At 35.7% G+C, this 18,857-nt stretch overlaps 2 pseudogenes; both read left to right on the forward strand.

The window, feature by feature from the left end:
* The first annotated feature begins 721 nt into the window (after nucleotides 1-721).
* Nucleotides 722-11,461, forward strand: LOC149177204 (eukaryotic translation initiation factor 3 subunit A-like; annotated as a pseudogene).
* A 613-nt stretch (nucleotides 11,462-12,074) lies between these two features.
* Nucleotides 12,075-18,274, forward strand: LOC149177205 (E3 ubiquitin-protein ligase WAV3-like; annotated as a pseudogene).
* Nucleotides 18,275-18,857: the final 583 nt, after the last annotated feature.

Consider the following 18,857-nt stretch of genomic DNA (forward strand, 5'->3'; position numbering starts at 1 on the left):
GTATTGGATCAACACTTCCTCTCGTATTTTTTTTTCAATTGTATAATACTTTATTTATGTACATAAAACCTAGCCTGCGAGACTTAATTAATAATCTGAAATAATATGTCATAACATATATTAACCAAACTTTATTACTTATAGTTGTGAATATAGGAGTAGGATTATTAGTAATGTAGTATGTAGCATTATATACCTTTTACCTGTTGCAGTGCAAAGCTGGGATATCTTCTTTGTCATTGGAATTTAGTGGGTGCTTCTTACAACACTTTGGAGCTATTCATTTGTCACATTGTTCCATTTGCACATGAATTCTATAGTGAGATGTGCTTTTCATCCCCTAGAATAGTTAGCCTTGTGGACAAAAATCATTTAAAAAAATGACCAACCTATTGATAGATTAACTTATGTCAAAGCCCCATTTTGTTCTTTACATGTTGTTTTGGCTTTTTCTTCTTGCATTGGATGCCTTTTTGGGACATAAATGCAAGGTGAGCTACCTCCATAGCAAAATTTTTTATTTAACAACATGTAATAGTGTCTTCATTTGTTAGGTAGTCTCATAATAATTATAAAAAATAAATGGCACGTGCTTAGTGCCTAGATGTGAACACATGAAACCATGGTAATCTATTTTCAGAAGTAGAAATATGTGCCTAACCCTTTCAATAATGATATAGAAGATTAATGAGCTTTATTGTAAATTGTATGTAGAGTTTTGATGAATGTTGGCCAGAAGCAAACGTCATTATAGGCACTTCACAACTTGATAACATCAAAGCGGTACAAAGCATGGCAAAAGACTCTGGAAAAGATAATGTTCAAATATGTGGAACTTTGTGTGGATGAGGCATGGTAGGTTTGCAAAGGATGGACTTATTCAATATCGCATTGTATGCCTGCAAATGAATGTTAGTTCCTTGGAGGAGGTTATCAAGTATTTCCTCCATCTCTCCAGTGAGAAGGTTGAACGGGCTCAAGCTCAAGAACAAGCATGTGAGATTTCTCCTGATGTTGAGGACTTAGAGGCAGAGAAATCACGAGAGGACTTGACACTCAGTTATTTCAGTGGAGAGAAATGGAAAGACAAGTCTGATCGAGAACTGGCTACCCCATGGTTTAAGTTTCTTTGGGAAACACATAGGACCATACTTGAAATACTTAATCGTAACAATTCAAAGTTGGAAGCATCATATGCGGTGAGTGCATATTAACTAGTGTTGGAATAGATGGAACAATTTCTTAATTTGTATAATTTTATAGTAATGGTTGTTAGCATGTATTCCACTTAATTCTTTGACTAACAACTCCAAATTTCCTGGCCCAATCCTAGCAGTGGGTGCATTGACATTGATTGATCCTGAGATATCTTGTTTTAGGAGCTTTAAATGTTTGTCTATGGCAAGTATGGAAGAGTTTCTTCTATATATTTTGTTTCAATGACAGAGTGTATATTTTGTTTCAATGACAGAGACACATGTTGCACTCCTTCTAGCATGTGTAGTGGATATAACTTTTAATGATTACATAAAGGAAAAATATTGTGATGTTTTTTAGTTTCCTGTTAAAAAGTGTTTTTGATAAGATCTTTATTCTAGTATGGCTAACTATAATCCTAATTGGATTGATAGATGAATGCGCATTGAGCCTTTCAGTTCTATCGACTTAGTGAAATAATACACAAACATATTGTGAATTTTAATAAGTACAAGGATCAAAGAGACAGGCCTGACCTGAATCTCCGTGAGAGTTTGTAGCTTTACCTTGATACAAGGTTTGAGCAACTGAAGGTTGCAACTAAGCTTGAGCTCTCGTAAGTTGGTGAGCTAAATTTTTTATTTGTTATATATTTTTTCCTTATACTATTTCTTATGACGGATGGCATATGATATGTAGGAAGCTTCTCACTCTATAGAAGATATTCATTGCCTTATGTGTATGGTCCACATTCTAAAGAAGAATCCTAAACCTCAAATGATGGCAATTTGCTATTCAAAGTTTAAAAAGATATTTTGGATATTAGAAAGTCATTTTCATCATGCTTCTGCATGGTACAAGCTCTATATCCTCTAGAAAAGATACAATAAATACTTAGCATAGAAGGATTTGCAGTTGATCGAATCATCTGGATTGTTGGCTTCCATTTCTATTATGCATTATGATCACAAGCATGGGGCTCACCATTTTGAACTAGAGAATGAGAATGAAAGAATTTCAAGAATGGCTAGTGTTTTGGGATTTAGTTTGGATTCTAAAATGGATACCAGAGAATTGGTAAGTTATTACAATGAAAGGGCTTAAGTTCATCTATCACTATTTGAGATGTTTGCATTTGTATGTTAGGTCCCTATAATACTAGTGATTACCCCATTACTATTGTAGTTGTATCCCCTATTAATATTGTTGTGCTCCTATTGTCCCCATATTGTTATTATTGTGCCCCATAGAATCCCTCTATTATTATTTTTGTGGCTTTATATTATTATCGTTAGGTCAGATGGGTTATATTGTGATTCCTTAGATTCCTATATATAGAAAGGAGGTTTTGTCTTTTGAATCATCCAAGAATTGTTCATTTATGTAATTTAAAGGAGGTTTCCCCCTCGAATAAGTTGAATTCTAAGGCGTTGATCTATCTTTTCAATCTTTTTGTGAGCTAGTTTCATAACATTTGGTATCAGAGCTTTGGATTCTAGGGTTTCGCTGCTCCAAATAGGTCATCGTGGCATTTTCGCTATAACATTTTTTCTGCGATGTTTTAGAAGCTTAAAAAAAAACCCATTTGAGATGAAATCGCACTGAACCTCGATCCAAATTTCAGATCGTTTCGCACTATATTTGCAGAGATATGATCTGAGGAAGTTGGTATTTTTTCAGACTCCTGAATTACATTCCAAACAGGTGACTTGGGGAAAATCATCATAACTTTCTCTCTGAACATCGAATTAAAATTTTGTAAGAAGTTATAGAAAGAGGATGGACTATAGTTTCTTGTATATACGTTTAAGAGCCAAAGGTCGAAACAGTAACTCATGGCACATCGTACAATTTTGCTCTACTGAACTAGTCTATAATCAGGTCACTGTGGGAGATTTGGCATAACTCTTCCATGGAGAATCCAATTTGGATCAGACTGGTGGCATTAGAAAGAGGACACAGAGGGCTACTGAAGGTCACAATTTCAGAACTGGATGATCTAAAATTAGAGAGATACATCAGATTCAATATCTAGGTCCTACAAAGTGAAAAAAGGTGCGTAGTTTTTTTTAAATTTTTGTATAAGCTTGGTTTGAAAAATTAGTTTGAAGGAATTCAAAAGGCATAGTAAAGAATTATTATTGGTAATTGATGCCCCGAAGAAAGAAAATGCAAACACCTAGTAAGCAGCCTGAAAGCTCTAGCATGACTCATGAAGAAGAGGAAGAAATGCAACATGACATATCAAAATTACGAGACCAAGTGCAACAAGTGTCACTTGCACAAAAAGTAACAGAATCTGAGATGGATGGTTTAAAGAAAGATGTAGAAGCTAAGATGGACGATTTGAAGATAGGCATGGAACATTTGAAGACAGATTTGAAGACAGATTTGAAAAACTTTCTACAAGAAATTCTTACTAATGGTGAAAGGGTAGTAAAGGAAATTCATGATGAGAACAAAAGAAATGTTAATCATGATTTCATAGACTCTAATGTTGGACCAAAGACCCACCATATTCCAAAAATCGATATGAAGAAGTTTGATGGCAAGGATCCCGCAACATGGATATTACAGATGGAGCAATTTTTCGATCTCAATAATGTGCAAAACACACAAAAGGTACGTATTGCAACTTTATATTTGGAACCAAATCAGTTTGTATGGTATCAATGAATTTTCTCTCGTAAACAAATTATCACTTGGGCAATTTTTATAGAAGAATTGACAACACATTATGAGGATATAAAAATCAACACTTTTTTTAGCTAATTGATAAGTCTCAAACAAAAGGGTTCAATAATGGAGCACATTGAGGAGTTCCAAACATTGAACATAAGGGTAAAAAATATTCCAGAGGAGCATAGGATTGATGTGTTCATAGGGAATTTAAAGGATAATATCCAACATGATGTTCACCTTTGGGAACTTGATTCATTAGAGAAGGCATTCAGGTTAGCAAGAAAAATGGAAAGCAAAATTATGGCAACCAGGAAGCATACCACTCACAACTATAAAGATGGAAGTGTTGTTGCCCCTAGTCTTCCACAACCTATAAGGTTGACACCACAATAATTGGAAGAAAAAAGAGCAAAAGGGCTTTGTTACAGTTGTGATAGCAAATACACTAAAGGTTATAAGTGTGCTGAGAAGAAATTATTCTACATAGATTGTGAAGAGGAATAAGAAAAGGAGCAAGAATGGTCAAAAGAAGAGGATATACTCCAGGAAAAAAGCCTAGATAAAGAAGAAATGAATCCGACCATATCTTGTAATGCATTGGTTGGAACTACCACTCCTCAAACCATCAAGATAGAAGGACAAATCAAGAAGAAAAAGGTAATAGTGTTGATTGATTCAGGAAGTACCCACAATTTTATTCATTGTAAGATAGCAAGAGAATTGAATTGCTTCCTATATCCAGCACCAGAGTGTCAAGTGATGGTTGCAAATGGAGGACCAATAAATTTCTCTGGAAAGTGCCATAATATCAAGCTATCCATGGGAGAATATGTATTTACTAGCCCAATGCTTTCCATTCCAATGGGAGGTGCTGATGTTGTACTAGGAGTCCAATGGCTACAATCCTTGGGCACAATAGCTTTTAATTTTCAAGAACTTTTCATGAAATTTTATGCCGAAGGAAAGGAAGTTGAATTAAGGGGTATTGTAAGGAAACCGGGAAAGATAATCTGCTCTAACGGTATGACAAAGCTTCTAAAAAAGGAACAAAGAGGTGTAATTGCACAATTATGTTCACTAGATGTTTCCACATCGGAATCATCTATTTCTCCAGATATCCAAAAAGTATTGGACAATCATTCCAAGGTATTTGAGACTCCCAAAGGTCTCCCACCTATTCGTGATCATGATCATGCTATTCATCTGATTCCAGGAAGTGTTCCTCCAAACATCAGGCCGTACAAATATCCGTATGCCCAAAAGAGTGAAATTGAATGTATGGTTGCAGAAATGCTAGAGGCTGGTATAATGCAACCTAGTCAAAGTTCTTTCTCTACTCCAGTAGTATTGGTGCACAAGAAGGATGGATCATGGCACATGTGTTCAGATTATAGGTAGCTCAACAAGCTCACTATTAAAGATAAGTTTCCCATTCCGGTCATTGATGAATTACTGGATGAATTGCATGGATCAATTTACTTCACCAAGTTGGATCTTCGTTCAGGATATCATCAAATTAGAATGAAGACTGAAGACATTCCGAAAACAGCATTTAGAACTCATGAGGATCATTATGAATTTTTGTTCATGCCTTTTGCCTTACCAATGCACCTTCTACATTTCAAGGTTTGATCAATTCCATTCTCAAACCCTTCCTTAGAAAATTTGTGTTAGTATTTTTTGATGATATACTAATCTACAACAATTCTTGGAAGGATCATGTTGAACATGTTGATAGGGTGCTACAACTATTGGAGTAGAAACAATTATATGCAAAAGGATCCAAATGTTTCTTTGGAGTACAAGAGGTGGAATATCTGGGTTATATTGTATCTCATGAAGGAGTTAAGGTAGACCCTACCAAAATTAAAGCCATTAAGGAATGGAAAATCCCCACATCCATAAAGCATCTGTGAGGATTTCTCAGGTTGATAGGGTATTATCACAAGTTTGTTAAGAATTATGGGAGAATAGCAGCACCTCTAACAACATTATTGAAGAAAGATGCATTTTCATGGACCCCAGAAGCAATAAAGCCCTTCGAACATCTTAAAGAGGCAATGTGCCAAGCACCGGTCTTAGCTACACCGGACTTCACAAAAACCTTTATTGTGGAATGTGATGCTTCAGGAAATGGAATTGGTGCTGTTTTAATGCAAGATGAAATACCCTTTTGAAATTCGTCCAATCAAGGGAAAGTTTTTATAGAAAGCTATTTATGAGAAGGAAATGTTGGCAATACTACATGCACTTAAGAAATGGCGACCCTACCTAATGGGAAGACACTTCAAGGTAAAAGTGGATCATGATAGCCTTAAATACTTTTTAGAACAAAGATTGTCCTCTGAAGAGCAACAAAAGTGGGTCACAAAGATGTTGGGTTATGACTTTGAAATCATCTACAAAAAAGGGAAGCAAAATGTGGTGGCAGATGCACTCACAAGAAAGGATGAGGATGTGGAAGCATTGTTATGCACCATTTCTATTATCCAACCAGATTGGATAAACGAAGCAAGGGAGAATGGAAGAATGATGAAGAAGTGTGGGCACTTATTCGAAAGTTACAACATGATTCCAGTACATCTGATACATTTAGCGGGAAAAATGATTCGTTATGGTACAAAGATCGCTTATACCTCTATAAGAATTCCCAACTCAAACAAAAGATTCTTATGGAATTGCACACTTCTCCCTTAGGAGGGCACTCGGGATTTTTAAAAACTTACCACAGGGTTAAGAAGGAATTTTTTTGGGATGGCCTTAAATTAGATATTCAAAAGTTTGTGGCGGAATATTTGGTTTGCCAACAAAATAAAGTTGAAACAATTAAGACCCCGGGTCTAATACAACCTTTATCCATTCCAAGCCAACGTTGGGAGGAGATTTCAATGGATTTTATCACAGGTTTACCCAATTCTGATGGAAAGAGTGTCATCATGGCGGTAGTTGACAAACTTACCAAGTATCCACACTTTTGTGCATTATCACATCCATTTAAAGCCAATACAATTTCTACTGCATTTATGGAAACAATTCAAAAGCTACATGGAAACCCAAAGATTATTGTAAGTGACAGAGATCCCATTTTCACTGGAAATTTTTGGACAGAATTATTCTCTTGTCTTGGTACTCAGTTAGCTCATACCTCATCTTATCATCCTCAATCTGATGGGCAAACTGAGATAGTAAACAAATGTTTGGAAGGATATCTTCGCTGCTTTGTATCTGATAAATAGACATAATGGGTCAAATGGTTGCCTCTAGTTCAATGGTGGTATAACACTTCCTTCCATACAACAACAAAAATGACCCCATTTATGACACTTTATGGATATCAGCCACCATCCATCACATCATATTTAAGAGGAAATTCTAAGGTTCAAGCAGTGGAACATCACATTGAACATCAACAACAAGTCCTCCAACTCTTAAAGGATAACCTCATGTTGGCACAGAATATAATGAAACAACAAGCAGATCAACATCGAAGCGAAAGGAGTTTTGATGTAGGTGATTGGGTATTCCTACAGTTACAACCATATAAACAAATGTCCCTCAAGCAAGCTAAGAAGGATAATAAATTATCACCAAAGTATTATGGTCCATACAAGGTGTTGCAAAAGATTGGTACTATGGCATACAAGTTGGAGCTTCCTGCAGCTTCTCGAGTGCACCCAGTTTTCCATGTTTCATGTTTAAAGAAGGTTATAGGCGACAAGCTCCTAGTTCAAACAATATTGCCAGAACTTGACGAGGAAGAAAAAATTATATTGGAACCGAAAGCAGTCACAGGAACAAGAACTTGACAGCTACGAAATCAATCAATTTCAGAGTATCTCATCAAGTGGGAGAACTTATCCACTGAAGATTCCACATGGGAGGATGAGAATTTTATATAGAAGCATCTAGAACTACTCAAGCATTGAGGACAACACTTTTTTGAAGGAGAGGGGCATGTTAGATCCCTATAATATTAGTGATTACCCCATTACTATTATAGTTGTATCCCTTATTAATATTGTTGTGCCCCTATTGTCCCCATATTGTTATTACTGTGCCCCATAGAATCCCTCTATTGTTATTTTTGTGGCTTTATATTATTATTGTTAGGTCGGCTGGGTTATATTGTGACTCCTTAGACTCCTATATATAGAAAGGAGGTTTTGTCATTTGAATCATCCAAGAATTGTTCATTTATGTCATGCAAAGGAGGTTGCTCCCTCGAAGAGGATGAATTCTAAGGCATAGATCTATCTTTTCTATCTTTTTGTGAGCTAGTTTCATAACAATGTATAGGTTTTTCCAGTATAAGTATTATATTTTATGCTTAGTTCAAGGATTTTTCTTCCAATATGTCTAATAATAATATGTTTTTTTGGTAGTTGTCACACTCAACACTTCTATCTGAAATGCTAAGTAATAGTTATAGAGCTCATTAAAGAATTTATTGATGAAATTAAGTCCTTCCTTGATGTTTCCAAGAAGTCAGAGCACACATATATTTTGCTAAGAACTTTTTATGCTTGTACAATTTTTTGTTTTAGCAAGCTACATGGTTTCAATTATAACCAGATAGAATGTGGTGCAATATTGGGACAAATTTTACTATATGTACTTATATTTATAGGTTATACTAAAGTTTTGTACCATATAATCATAATGTGCTTCATATTTTAATAATACAAAACCCTCTTCACCTAAAACTATTTGGTTCTACGTATCTCCATTATTGCATATAAAAAGATGGTTTATAAGCATGACAAAAGACACTGGAAAATATCATATTCAAATATGTGCAACTTTGTGTGGATATGATGCATGGTAGGTTTGCAAAGGATGGACTTATTCAATATTTCATTGTATGCCTGCAAATGAATGCCAGTTCCTTGGAGGAGGTTATCAAGTATTTCCTCCATCTCTCGAGTGAGAGGCTGAACAGGCTCGAGCTCAAGCACAGGCATCTGAGATTGCTCTTGATGTTGAGGTCTTAGAGGCAGAGAAGATGTCAGAGGACTTGATGCTCAATTATTTCAGTGGAGACAAAAGGAACGACAAGTTCGATCAGGAATTGATTACCCCATGGTTTAAGTTTCTTTGGGAAACCTATAGGACCATAATATACTTAGTGAATTGTAACAATCAAAGCTAGAATCATAATATGCAATGAGTACATATTAACTAGTGTTGTAATATATGGAACAATTGCTTAATTTGTATAATTTTATAGTAGTGGTTGTTAACATGTATTCCACTTAATTCTTTCACTAACAACTCCAAATTTCCTGGCCCAATCCCAGCAGTGGATGCACTGACATTGATTGATCCTGAGCTATCTTGTTTTAGGAGCTTTAAATGTTTGTCTATGGCAAGTATGGTAGAGTTTGTTCAATATATTTTGTTTCAATGACAGAGACACATGTTGCACTCCTTCTAGCATGTGTAGTGGATATAACATCTAATGATTACACAAAGGAAAAATATTATGTTGTTTTTTAGTTACCTGTTAAAAACTATTTTGAATAAGGTCTTTATTCTAGTATGGCTAACTAAAATCCTAATCGGATTGACAGATGACTGCACATTGAGCCTTTCAGTTCTGTTTGTAATATAAATGGACAACAGAGTTTCATTGGCTTAGTGAAATAATACACAAACATCTTGTGAATTTCAATAAGTACAGGGATCAAAGAGACAGGCCTGACCTGAATCTCTGTGAGAGTTTGTAGCTTTACCTTGATACAAGGTTTGAGCAACTGAAGGCTGCAACTGAGCTTGAGCTCTCACAGGTTGGTGAGGTAAATTTTTTATTTGTAATATATTTTTTCCTTATGTTATTTCTTATGACGGATGGCATATGATATGTAGGAAGCTTTTCACTCTATAGAAGATATTCACGACCTTATGTGTATGGTCAAGATTCTGAAGAAGACTCTTAAACCTCAAATGATGGCAATCTACTATTCAAAGTTTAAAAAGATATTTTGGATATTAGAAAGTCATTTGTATCATGCTTATGCATGGTACAAGCTCTATATCCTACAAAAAAACTACAATAAATACTTAGCATAGAAGGATTTGCAGCTGATGGCATCATCTGGATTGTTGGCTACCATTTCTATTATGCCTTATGATCACAAGCATGGGGCTCACCATTTTGAACTGGAGAATGAGAAGGAAAGAAGTTCAAGAATGGCCAGTCTTTTGGGATTTAGTTTGGATTCTAAAATGGATAATAGAGAATTGGTAAGTTATTTCAATGAAAGGGCTTAAGTTCATCTATCACTTTTTGCTATATTTGCATTTGTATAGGTTTTTCGAGTATACGTATTATATTTTATGCTTAGTTCAAGGATTTTTCTTCCAATATGTCTAATAATAATATGTTTTTTTGGCAGTTGTCATGCTCAACACTTCTATCTGAATGGTAAGTAATAGGTATAGAGATCATTAAAGCATTTATTGATGAAATTAAGTCCTTCCTTGATGTTGCTGAGAAGTCAGAGCACACATATATTCTGCTAAGAACTTTTTATGCTTGTACAATTTTTTGTTTTAGCAAGCTACATGGTTTCAATTATAACTGGATAGAATGTGGTGCAATATTAGGAAAAATTTTACTATATCTACTTATATTTATAGCTTATACTAAATTTTTGTACCATATAATCATAATGTGCTTCATTTTTTAATAATTCAAAAGTGTCTTCACCTCAAACTTTTTGGTTCTACATATCTCCTTTATTGCTTATAAAAGATGGTTTATATTAACTGTTGCCTTCAAATAGAAGTTAAAATTTGAGGATATGTGAATATAAGTTAATCGTACTAACTTTAAAGGCTCTTTAGGTTCATGAAGAGAAACTAGAAGCATCTACTTATGTGGGTAACTTATGTCTTTATTATATTTTAGGTTTCCAAAGGTGTCATGACATATGTTCTGCAAGAAGTGAAAAAATTGTATCATCTATTGGAAAATGATTTCCACCCTTTAGGTATTGCTGATAAAGTTCAATCACTGCTAGTAAGGCTCTCTAAGCTTAGTGACAAATTGTCTTCATCTTCTCTGGTCCCAGAAGTGCAATTGGAGCAACACATTCCTTCTTTATAAAGGCTAACTACTTTGAGAGTGTTACAGTAGGTGATGGGATTTAATTCCTACTTTCATTTCATGCTTTCTATTATTCTCTGGTGTGACTACTTGTGATTTGTAAATGTGGCCTACTTTTAGAGTTACACAACTTACAAAATATGATGGGGAATTTAATTATTACTTTGTTCAGTTCATTTGTCTCTACTATTTTATGCCATATGGTGTGACAATATTAGATTTGGTATATTTCTTACACCTTAGTGTTAAAGTGTACACATTCTCTTGTGTCTTCTAAAAGTAGAATTATTGAGGTTTTCTAAAGTTAACCCTTGCACGTTCCAGGTATAACAAGTGTATCAAACAATGGAAATCACAGTCATCTCAAGGGTGATACCATTTTCTGATTTTTTTGTTATAAAGAAGCTTAGTGTGGATGATATGAAGTACAATTTTTTATGGTTGAATATTGACGATTTAAAAGGAATTGTATAGTTTGGCAGTCAGGTGAAGTAATACAATTTTCTGATTTTCAATATTTTTGTATAAAAATACAACTTCTGCTAATTTTGAGGATTTAGCTTTTGTGCATGGAGTCTTTTTTAGAGTGTGCATAATATAAGCTCATTAATGAATTTATTTATGCAAGATCTTGAATCAGAACAGTCCATATATCATAATCTTATTGAATTGTCTGAATAGTCCATATATTAGGGCTATGAATTGCAGTAGGAGGGGCTCAATACCTTAAGCACTATTATTAACTTACCATAGGAAGATTCCATAGAAGTTTAGATCATTTCTTCATCTTATGATGGCAATCAAATAGGTAGTCTTAGGTTTTGGTTTGCATACAGTGAAGGCCTGAAGTAAATACTTTGAATTTTAATAGAATTTTCTTTTCCCTTAAGCATGTACTTTCATGTTGATATTATCTAAAAGACAGGTCTTGTCATCAATTAATATTATCCCATATAAACTGCTTCATGGAAAACTCTACTACTCAATAGCACATAATAATAATTTTGGTCTTTATTAAATGTTTCAAACTAATAATTAAGTATATCCATTCATGATAAGATAAGATAGGTTTATTAGTGTCTAACGAATGACCAAAGGTAGGTCAACGGGACTTCTCAGTGCAAAAGTGGCAGCACAAAGTGGGAGTGCAAAGGTCAGTATTTGAGCATAACTAACACAACACCAAAAAGAATAAATACAATGCTCTAAATGAGCCAAAATTCTATAAATTCCCACTATCAAATGAAGGAGAGGGTGTTCTCCTTTGAAGTTCAAAGGGAATATCTCTTACCATTTGGAGACCAAAAGGAAAGAAACATTGTATAGACGACTAGCCAAAGGAGATGGATTTGGTTTGGGGATGTGTCTCTCTTTGGAAGAGGTGGCCCTCTACCATGTGGTGGTAGGAGGGGGTTTCATACCAATCGGGCATGAACAACAACTCCACATGGGTCTCACTGCAGGGGGTTAAGTTGTCTCTCGAACTGGAATGGTTCTGCAATTTTTTTGCATCTTGTTGCCCCTATCTAGGAGCACTAGGAAGAAAACTGTGATCCTCCTAGTAGTGTCCTATCAAGGGGGCAAGGGGAGGGCAGGAGAATGTGAGTTGTGGAACTAACAGCCTCTCCCAAGTATAAGGTTTGGCATCACTAGGCTAGGCACCAACAAAAGGTGGAGAGGGAGTTATGGCACTCCGTAAATATAATAAATGTGACCATGTATCTCATTGGAACAGGGACACCTAAAAATGCAATGCTCCCCTATCTCTATCTCCTATATATGGCATATCCAACATAACTTATCCTCTTGTGACATTTGGTGCTCAGCTTCCACCTGAAGCTTATCAGTGCACACTCAAAACTAGCCTAAGGGGATCTTAATTCGATGAATAAAGTGTCAAAGAGTGTAAGCAGATCAACACTATAAAGCTCTCTCTAAGAGCCAACAAGTGCTCTACATAAAAGTCCATTTTGGCTTTCAAATACCCAAGAGGGGAATCGAAGTGACCTAGATATACTACTTGTACACATCCTCCTGGATAATCCCATCCATCTCTTGCTTATTAGAGAAAAAGTTACCAGAAGCATCCAAAGTGTGTTTGAATGGGTGAAGATGATCTATCAATATACTGATGGATCAAAAGAAACAAGAAACTTCTAAATACCAGCATAGTTCTCTCCCAAAAGGGGGGAATATTGGGAAAGGACCTCCAAAGATAAATAAGCAAGATATGGGTACCAATCTCTGCCTACTATTGAGTAAATATCTAAAGTAGATAAAACAACTCTACCAATCTAAACATAGTCTAGATCCAGAAAGGGTTTATTGCAACACAGTAAGTGGGCATGTACTCAAGGTCACTATAACCTAACCAAAGGCCCAATCTAACCTGAGTAAGCTTGACCTCCATACCTCTAAACGATATAAAACTCTAAGTGTCAAATTGGAGTCCATGACGTCAAGTCTGGGTGATATGCCCTAAGAATGGTGTTGGAAACATTTGTCTCTTTATAAGAGAAAGGAATCCATACCCCTTATTCACTCAAGGTTGGAGATCCTCCCTCAAACCAAACTTAAAACCTAAAAAATGAGCCCCCAGATATGTGTATGTGTCGGTAATCTCAACCTCCACCCCTCTAAAGTAAGAATGGAAACTAGATCCAGAAAGGGTTTATTGCAAACTATGTATGGATGATGAATTAGGGGATCATCCTCTTGCATTTGATGTTGCATCATAGTAAGTGGGTTTGTACTCTTAGTAATAAGTATAATTTTAGATTTTGGATCATTTAATCATCTACGAGAATTAACATAGACAGGGTTTTCCTGCTAAAATGTCATTTATGTGTCTCATTCTCTTTTTCTTGCAAGATGCATTATTAACTTATTTATAACAAAAATTGTGTACATACTTAATACATATATATATATATATATATATATATATATATATATATATACATATATGACGTTTTTCTTGACATTTCCATTTTTGGGTTCATGTTTCCAGCAGTACCTGTTGAGGAAACTTCCAGACGCTTTGACATTTTGTGCAACTTAAATTTAGGGGAAATAGATGATTTTTCTCTAAGGGTGTTGCATGCATATGTTGATTCCCTTAATTTTGAAGGGATGGAATTTAATGAGGCAATAAGTTCCTTCTTATAAGACCTTAGATTACTTGGAGAAGCACAGAAAGTTGATTTCATCACAGAAAAATTTTCAGAGCGCTATGTAAGTGCAACCCAAAGGTTTTCACTAGCATAGACACAGTTTATGTGCTTGCCTACTCTGTGATCATGTTCAACATTAATGCACATTATCCAATGGTGAAGAATAAGGTATGCCCTTTTCATCTGTGTAATTAGTTGGCAGTTTTGATGGATCATCATATTTCAAATTATTTTGGGATCATCCTTTGTCCAACTACCTCTTTCCTAACTGGCAATGTTATTGCAAATGACAAAGGCAGATTTCATAGGGAATAATTGAGGTATATATGATGGAAAAGATTTACAAGATGACCATATCGGATCCTTGTATGATCGTATTGTGAAAAATGAAATCAAGATGAAGATGATAATTTGATGCCATAAAATAAATTTCCCATAAATGCAAACAGAACCTTAGATCTAGATAGTATACTAAATATTGTGATTTGTAATAGGGAGAAGAAAAAGGTATGGAAATGAGTTGTGCGCTTCTCATGTGTCGTACTGGTGGTGTGCTTCTCATCTTCTTCTACATTGTCTCCTTTGCCTAGTCACGGGGCCCTCTCAGATGGTTGGTTCCCAGCGAGACCTTCCCTCTAGAGGTCCGCTCAAGTGGGCAGAGTATCAGACCCACATCTGTGAGCACTTATGTAATTCATGGGCTCTAATTTATGCATATTAGTGGTGATAGTCACCTAAGATTACACTGATCTAGGGGCAGGAGGCGTAATTTGAATGATATGTCCCTAGAACAAAGTCAAAAGATATTATTTTCAAGAAGAATCTTGAATGAATAGTTGTTGGTAAACCATTAATTTTTCAAAAATGGGAATGAATTTCTCATGCCAGTGAGATTTCTTACTTCATCTTATCTCTGAGTCCATGTTGACCCTTCATTTCTAGGTAGTTCCACAACATTGTTAGGCTTGGTGAAAGTCCACAGGATCTTGATTAGTGAATCCTGACTTAAATTGCCTTGAATGGTTTCATGAGTCCTGAAAAAAAGTATACAACATATAGTTTGATTGCTATAAGACATAAATTAACAAAGTACTAAAAAAAATTAAAAGTATGTGTTTTCAATCTTGACATATAACCCCAAGATTTAGCTGCATATGATCAATTTTTTCCCATTGTGTGTTTTGATTCCAAAATCAACAACTTGAACACCTTTATGTGACTCATAATTTATTTCCTACCGATGGAACTTGTGATCGTGAGTAATGACAAACGCCAATTGGTACAATTGTCATGTCATAAGTAGGAAATCAACCATGAAACTTCTTAGAAGATTATAGTCTATAGAGACAGCTTTTGTCCCCCACTAATTACAAAATGTTATAGCATGAGAAACAAGAATGCTTTCTTGTAAATTCAACATGGAAACAAACTTTAGAGTAAATTTATATTGTTCACACTGCCATAAATGGTAAACCCAATCCAATTGTGGTTCCTAGTTCTGGCATGCTTGTCTATCAAATACTCTGTGCTCTTAATGGTTGAAGGTGAAATATTGGTTGGATGCAACATGTGTTAGAATGAAGCTCGATTATTTATCCAAGTCATGCTCAAATATCAACCTCATCATATATTTGAAACCCAACATTACAAACACATGACTAACATTAAACACAACAAGTCAAAGCTCCATATATTAGAATACAATTTATAGAAATGGAAATCTAATACTAAATATTCCCTTTATCCTGGTCATGAAACATTATTCTTTATATTCATAAATCTATGATTATTCTTGATCTGAAAAATAAGAGGGTTGTTGTGATTGAGCACATGCATTATTTTATGAGGAGGTGATTGATATGCACTGATTAGCAGATTTGGAGAAGAGCAATCTCAGAGCTAGAGGGTAGGCTTCAGAAAGGGCCACCAACCCATTTACCACATTTTAACTTTACAAGCTATCATTGAAGAAGATAGAAAAAAAAATGCCAAGCCTTTTCCTTTGTTGTTGTTGTTTTCTTTTCTGCTCTTGGTTTTAATGGATGGTCAAGACTACTTCGAAAATGGAAGAAAATAAAAGGAACATATATTGGAATTTAGTATTGTGCTGCTTAGGAAACCCATTCTATTTAAAAGAAATCTGACAAAACGATAGTCATATTTAGTTTAGAGCAATTCCTTTTTGTGGCCACACCTCATCACTTGTTCTCTCCAAAAATTTCAAGTTGATTAATTTTCTCAGCAAAAAGAACCATGAAATTCTAAACTTCTTATCTCTTTGGATGAAATTTCCTACTGTGGTTATGGGGTGTTTTGAAGAAATTGTAAAACTATGGTTATGTGTATATAGATCTGGTTCTCTAATGCATACATTTTATGATGCAGAAAACTTGTGCAATATGTCTTGATGTAATGAAACCAGGCCATGGCCATGCCTTATTTACTGCAGAGTGTTCCCACACTTTCCACTTTGCTTGCATTGCTTCCAATGTGAAGCATGGAAATAGGGTGTGTCCAGTTTGTCAAGCCAAGTGGAAAGAATTTCCGTTACAAGGGATTCATTCAGAACCAGCGTGTTGTAGATCATGAATAAGTCCTTTGAATTGGCCACAAAAGCAAGATGGTAGGACGACAATTTTACCCTGTTTACCACCTGCTCGTCCCTGACATCCTGAAGTTGCAAGATGTGTTACAGACCCTGCTTTTTTTGCTGCTGATGAGCTATTGGAGCATCGGTCAAGTGAATAAAATGGGCAAGGTGGGGAAAATGGGAATGAACCTACTTTGGTTGAAATTGAGATAGTAGCAGGAAATTCACAGGCTATGGATTCAAGAGGAAAATTGACACAAGGAAGTGGAGGGATTAAAGGCATAGAAGTTGATAGTACATCTATAAAGTTAAAAACATTTCTTGAGTTTTCTAGAATTCCATGCTCAGAGATTCTTGAGAAGTTCGGTGTCTTGGTACATCTGAAAGCTCCATGCTCTAGTGCAAAATAACAGCAAAGCCAAAGAACTTGGAATACTGGAAATCCATCCCAAACCCCTGATATGCCCAGAGATCAAGCCCCATTGATCTTGTAATTGTTATTGATGTTAGTGGAAGCATGGTAGGCACAAAACTGGCACTATTAAAGTGTTTTGTGGACTTTGTGATTCTTAATCTTGGCCCCATGGACCGCCTTTCAGTCATTGTCCTCTCATTAATTACTAGGCATTTGTTTCCTCTACAACATATGTCGGAGTAGGGTCAGTAGTTTTCTTTGCAAGCAGTGACTGGCCTAGTGTCCACTGGTGTAACCAACATGGTTGAAGGATTGAGAAAGGGTGCCAAAGTGCTAGAAGACCCACGTGAGAAGAACCCTGTCTGTAGTATCATTTTACTCTCAGATGGTCAGGACACCTACAATGTGGGAAACCACAGGCAAGTTTCCATTTTGTCAAATTCTAGGAAGGTTTTGGATTATCAGTCCTTGTTACTAGGATTAATAAGGCAAACTTGCAGAGCAGCATAACATATAGATCCCTATACACACTTTTGGATTTGGGACGGATCATGATTCAGCATCCATGCACTCCATATCAGAGACTTCTAGTGGCACCTTTTCCTTCATTGAGATAGAAAGTATTATTCAAGATGCTTTTGCATAATGCATTGGTGGTTTGCTAAGTGTGGTGATTCAAGATATGCAGGTTATTGTCACATATGCAAGTTTGGGAGTGCAATTGAGTGCCATACAAGCAGGCAGTTATGTAGGCAATATTCAGTTATGTAGGCAATATTCTAGACGATGGGCATAAGGTATTTCTAAATATTGGAGACTTGTATACAGAGGAGGAGAGGGAATTCTTGGAACATGTTAAGCTTCCTCCATTTAGAAAACCTGAAGAGAGCACCACTATTAATGAAATAAAAATGTTAAAAGTTATTTGTTCTTACAGGGATCCCGTTTCACAAGAAATTATTTAGACATGAGTGAAAAAGCTATCTATTCAACATCCTAAATATGTTAGTAGCAATGAACAGGCTATCTGTCTTGAGATTGACAGACAAAGCAATAGATTTTGCACTGCAGAATCCATAGCAGAAGCTAGAGCACTGGCAGACGGGTGATTTGACAAGTGCCCAGCTTGTATTGGGGATCTGGAGAAGGGCTTTACAGGCATCCCAAGGCTTTATGGATCAGTTATCAGTTGGTTTTGCAAAACCGGTGGCTTCTCTGACCTTATTCTAAGCATTGAGGGGCTTAAACAGGGCTGCACTCTTTTCCCCATCTTAATCAGGATTTACATTGAATCATGAGCTTGACTAGTTTCTAAGGGAGATGACACATGCCAATGAAGGGTGCATTTTACACCATGGTCTAAGTACTTATTGTCATTGACTGATTTGGTCTTAATTGCTTCCTCTCTTGAGAGTCTTCAGTCACAGCTTGATTTTTTGGCTTTCCATTCGTAAGTTGGGGTTGTTAATCTTAGTAAGGCTAAGAATACATTTTTTAGTGCAACCAAAGATACTATGTCTTGGTTGCATTTCTCCAATAAAGGAGAACCAGTTAAGTTCACCCCTACCTATTCTTATTAAGTTATTTAGGTGTCCAGTTTTCAAGGCCACCTTTCAATTTGGGACCAGCTTCTCAAATGTGGCTATGCAAGGCATACACTTCTTTAGCTGTTTTGGAAAAGTAGTGCTTCCA

Source organism: Pinus tabuliformis, chromosome 4_1 (assembly GCF_031772625.1).
Source record: "Pinus tabuliformis cultivar Carrire ecotype Pingquan chromosome 4_1, CPIR1, whole genome shotgun sequence".
Taxonomy (NCBI): Eukaryota; Viridiplantae; Streptophyta; class Pinopsida; order Pinales; family Pinaceae; genus Pinus; species Pinus tabuliformis.